Source organism: Salmo salar, chromosome ssa24, assembly GCF_905237065.1.
Source record: "Salmo salar chromosome ssa24, Ssal_v3.1, whole genome shotgun sequence".
In the NCBI taxonomy this organism is placed as follows: Eukaryota; Metazoa; Chordata; class Actinopteri; order Salmoniformes; family Salmonidae; genus Salmo; species Salmo salar.
This window is the reverse complement of record NC_059465.1, coordinates 45,450,837-45,456,322: the sequence shown is the minus strand read 5'-3', so window position 1 is coordinate 45,456,322 and position 5,486 is coordinate 45,450,837. Positions and strand designations below refer to the sequence as shown.

General features: G+C 46.2%; 1 pseudogene; it reads right to left on the bottom strand.

The window, feature by feature from the left end:
* Positions 1–3,703: 3,703 nt before the first annotated feature.
* Positions 3,704–5,486, bottom strand: part of LOC123730394 (collagen alpha-1(III) chain-like) — a 135,979-nt pseudogene continuing 134,196 nt past the window's right edge.

Below are 5,486 nucleotides of genomic sequence, written 5' to 3'. Positions count from 1 at the left end.
AATGTGATGAAAGAAATAAAAGCTGAAATAAATCATTCTCTCTACTATTATTCTGACATTTCACATTCTTAAAATAAAGTGGTGATCCTAACTGACCTAAGACAGGGAATCTTTACTAGGATTAAATGTCAGGAATTGAGAAAAACTGAGTTTAAATGTATTTGGCTAAGGTGTATGTCAACTTCCCGACTTCAACTGTATGCACGCAGCACTTTTCCATTTGTTCGAAATTTTTGAAACAAGTTATTTTTTTCATTACACTTCAGCAATTTCGACTATTCTGTCTATGTCCATTACATTTACATTTAAGTCATTTAGCAGACGCTCTTGTCCAGAGCGACTTAGAAATTGGTGCATTCACCTTATGATATCCAGTGGAACAACCACTTTACAATAGTACATCTATATCTTTTTTTTGGGGGGGGGGGGTTAGAAGGAATACTTTATCCTATCCCAGGTATTCCTTAAAGAGGTGGGGTTTCAGGTGTCTACGGAAGGTGGTGATTGTCTCCGCTGTCCTGGCGTCGTGAGGGAGCTTGTTCCACCATTGGGGTGCCAGAGCAGCGAACAGTTTTGACTGGGCTGAGCGGGAACTGTGCTTCCGCAGAGGTAGGGAGGCGAGCAGGCCAGAGGTGGATGAGCGCAGTGCCCTTGTTTGGATGTAGGGCCTGATCAGAGCCTGAAGGTCCATGACATGAAATCTAAATATAAAATCCATTTAAAATACAGGTTGTAATGCAACAAAGTAGGATAACGCCAAGGGGGTGAATACTTTTGCAAGGCACTGTAGAGGTACCAGTTGAAAACATGTATGGAAGTCATTATATATGGAGACTGTTTAGTGCAAAAAAAATAAGGGGTTAAATGTATGTACATTTTTTTTTATTTTTTACAAATGTTTCCTGATCTTTCTTATGTCTCTCAGAAACAGGACAGACACTTCAGAACAAACTTCCTTTAGATTTGTTTTGGGGGGACTGGAGATCTGTTGGCGGGGAGGGGGATGTGTTGTCCCATGTATAGAATCTGTTATTCCGTGTGTTTGTATGGACAAACAGCAGTAAGGCCCAACATTTAAATAAATAAATAAACAAATAAGTATACTTCAAGGTGTCTTAAAAATACAAAATCAATTAGAAAAATTATTCTTCGTATGACCTTAAAACAATTCCATATAGCTAAGTAGAACCCCCCCCCTCGACTAATTTTTCAGGAAAATATCTGAAAAAGTACCACCAAAAAATTCCCCTGTGGTTTTGAACAGATAATAACTCACTTGATGCAAAGAATTACGGTTGACTCCATGGTCTTTAAAAAGACAGTTCAGAAGATTTTGGAAGGGTGTTTTAATGATGTGTGCTGAGAATCGGGAAGCAAGTTCAGGGAAGTGTTTTAATAAATAAATGAAACCAACACGTAACACGAACAACGCACAAGACATAACCCAAGGAACAGAAATGATAGCGCCTGGGGAAGGAACCAAAGGGAGTGACATATATAGGGAAGGTAATTAGAGAAGTGATGGAGTCCAGGTGAGTCTGATGACGCGCATGTACAGCGTAACGATGGTGACAGGTGTGAGCCATAACGAGGCAGCCTGGTGACCTAGAGGCCGGAGAGGGAGCACACGTGACAGGTGTGAAAGTCAGATTGATAGTAGATCACGATAAATCCGTTTCTAACTAACACCGAGGGATTACTAGCTATGTCGTAATCACAGTGTATTTCTGCCACGTGGTAAAATGTGTTATAAACTACAGCTTTCAGCCAATCAGCATCCAGAGTCTCCAACCACCCAGTTTATAATGTGTTGTAATATCAATTCCAATGTACATCCTGTAACCATGGTTTCTTGTCGTGTCATATTCAGTTCAACAGAGTTGTTCTATTCGTCGTAGCTTACCTCAAATTTAAATAACCATAGTCTAAAACTATATGCAAATTCTAATCATTGTAATGTCTGCAACTGTCGTAGTTTGAGTCTGGATGAGATCATTTCCTTAAACACAGCAGTCCCCCTTCAGATAATTCTGGGACTGGAGTGGCTCGTCTCAGCTGAAGTAGGTCGTTACAGGGTCTGTAGTGGGGAGCTAACCATGGGGACAGTGTGTAGGAGACTGGAGCCTTTTCTAAAACCTAAACACCCCTGTTCTTTTCAGTCACACCCACTCTTCGGCTTGGCCCTCCACCCCTCTACCCCCTCCTCTCTACCCCTCCACCCCTCCACCCCCACCTCTCAACCCCTCTACCCCCAACTCTCTACCCCTCCACCCCCTCTACCCCCACCTCTCTACCCCTCCACCCTCTACCCCTCTCCCCCTCTACCCCACCCCTGTTCCCCTCTACCCCCACCACCCCCTCTACACCTCTACCCCCACCTCTCTACCCCTCTACCCCTCCACCCCTTCTACCCCACCACCCCTCAACCCTACCACTCCACCCTTCTGCCCCTCCATAATTTGTATGCAATTACATCATTATTATTGTGTGCAATTAGATCAAATCAAATGGTGTAGTTAGCTTTGTCTTTGACATAGATGTTTCATGTTTTTAAAACACCAATGAGGTGGGTTTATGTAAATAGGAGCAACGGGTGATTCCGATGACAACCAGGCATTTACACAGATTTTAGCAGCAACCTGCAAGACGTAGCTTTTTTTCGACATCACTAACGAGCCTCAACGTAAAACACGGGAAACACACTGTCAAACCACCATTGATTTATTCATACGGAAACAAGACTCTCAAAGAGAAACATCTCTCTTCCCGCATGTGGCATAAAGATTTACAGCACTTTCAGTGTGGATATAGGGGGGCCTACACCCTGCGCTAAGGTATAGAGGCCCAAATGGATTTTAAACTAGGCCCTGAAGCTTTCAGCCAGCACCAGCGGCGAATAGCAGTTAGGGGTTACCATGCCAACCCCGTCCAGAGGGACGTTCAGCTGCAAATCAGAGCATCAGAGGAGAAAGCGTCGCCAGATGTCTTCAACAATTTGCTCTGAAAATATTTAATGTTCGTCGTGCTTATTATTAAGGGGCTAACAAATCACAGAGGAGCATGCCATGTTGCTTCCAACACTCCATCTCTATCTTTCCATCGCTCATCTCTCGCTCTCTCCATCCATCCATCAGTAATCTCTCTCTCTCCATCTCTATCTTTCCATCGCTCATCTCTCGCTCTCTCCATCTCTCTCTCCATCATCCATCCATCACTAATCTCTCTCTCTCCATCTCCATCTTTCCATCACTCATCTCTCGCTCTCTCCATCTCTCTCTCCATCCATCCATCACTAATCTCTCTCTCTCCATCTCCATCTTTCCATCACTCATCTCTCGCTCTCTCCATCTCTCTCTCTCCATCCATCCATCCATCCATCCGTCACTAATCTCTCTCTCTCCATCTCCATCTCTATCTTTCCATCACTCATCTCTCTCTCCATCCATCCATCACCAATCTCTCTCTCCATCTCCATCTCTATCTTTCCATCGCTCATCTCTCGCTCTCTCCATCTCTCTCTCCATCATCCATCCATCACTAATCTCTCTCCCTCCATCTCCATCTCTCCATCATCCATCCATCAGTAATTTCTCTCTTTCTATCTCCCTCCCCATCACTCTATTTCCATCAGATCATAGCAGCAGGTAAAATTCCTATGTAAGCGCCCAGACTTGTGCGCGAGAGTGCCTGTCCATTTGGCAATCTACGTCCTCCACTGACTGTTGGATGGAGGTGGTGGTGGTGGTGGTGATGGTGGTGGTGGTGGTGATGGTGGTGGTGATGGTGGTGGTGGTGATGGTGGTGATGGTGGTGGTGGTGATGGTGGTGGTGATGGTGGTGGTGGTGGTGGTGGTGGTGGTGGTGGTGGTGATGGTGGTGATGATGATGGTGGTGGTGATGATGGTGGTGATGTTGGTGGTGGTGATGGTGGTGATGTTGGTGGTGGTGATGGTGGTGATGTTGGTGGTGGTGATGATGGTGTTGATGGTGATGGTGGTGATGGTGGTGATGGTGATGATGTTGATGGTGGTGATGTTGGTGGTGGTGATGAAGTTGGTGATGGTGGTGGTGAAGTTGGTGATGATGGTGATGGTGGTGGTGATGGTGGTGGTGGTGGTGATGGTGGTGATGATGTTGGTGGTGGTGATGGTGGTGATGATCAAATCAAAGTTTACTTGTCACGTGCGCTGAATACAACAGGTGTAGACCTTACAGTGAAATGCTTACTTACAGGCTCTAACCAATAGTGAAAAAAAAAGTGTGTGTGTGTGTGTGGAGGTAAGTAAAGAAATAAAACAACAGTAAAAAGACATTTGATAATAAGAGTAGAGAGGCTATATACAGACACCGGTTAGTCAGGCTGATTGAGGTAGTATGTACATGTAGATATGGTTAAAGTGACTATGCATATATGATGAACAGAGAGTAGCAGTAGCGTAAAAAGAGGGGTTGGCGGGTGGGGGGGCACACAATACAGATAGCCCGGTTAGCCATTTGGTTACCTGTTCAGGAGTCTTATGGCTTGGGGGTAAAAACTGTTGAGAAGCCTTTTGGTCCTAGACTTGGCACTCTGGTACCGCTTGCGATGCGGTAGCAGAGAGAACAGTCTATGACTGGGGTGGCTGGGGTCTTTGACAATTTTTAGGGCCTTCCTCTGACACTGCCTGGTGTAGAGGTCCTGGATGGCAGGCAGCTTTTCCCCAGTGATGTACTGGGCCGTACGCACTACCCTCTGAAGTGCCTTGCCGTACCAGGCAGTGATGCAACCGGTCAGGATGCTCTCGATGTTGCAGCTGTAGAACCTTTTGAGGATCTCAGGACCCATCCCAAATCTTTTTAGTTTCCTGAGGGGGAATAGGCTTTGTCGTGCCCTCTTCACGACTGTCTTGGTGTGTTTGGACCATTCTAATTTGTTGTTGATGTGGACACCAAGGAATTTGAAGCTCTCAACCTGCTCCACTACAGCCCCGTCAATGAGAATGGGGACGTGCTCGGTGTTCCTTTTCCTGTAGTCCACATTCATCTCCTTAGTCTTGGTTACGTTGAGGGATAGGTTGTTATTCTGGCACCACCCGGCCAGGTCTCTGACCTCCTCCCTATAGGCTGTCTCGTCGTTGTCGGTGATCAGGCCTACCACTGTTGTGTCATCAGCAAACTTAATGATGGTGTTGGAGTCGTGCCTGGCCATGCAGTCGTGGGTCAACAGGGAGTACAGGAGGGGACTGAGCACGCACCCCTGGGGAGCTCCAGTGTTGAGGATCAGCGTGGCAGATGTGTTGCTACCTACCCTCACCACCTGGGGGCGGCCCGTCAGAAAGTCCAGGATCCAGTTACAGAGGGAGAGGTGTTAAGTCCCAGGGTCCTTAGCTTAGTGATGAGCTTTGAGGGCACTATGGTGTTGAACGCTGAGCTGTAGTCAATGAATAGCATTCTCACATAGGTGTTCCTTTGTCCAGGTGGGAAAGGGCAGTGTGGAGTGCAATAGA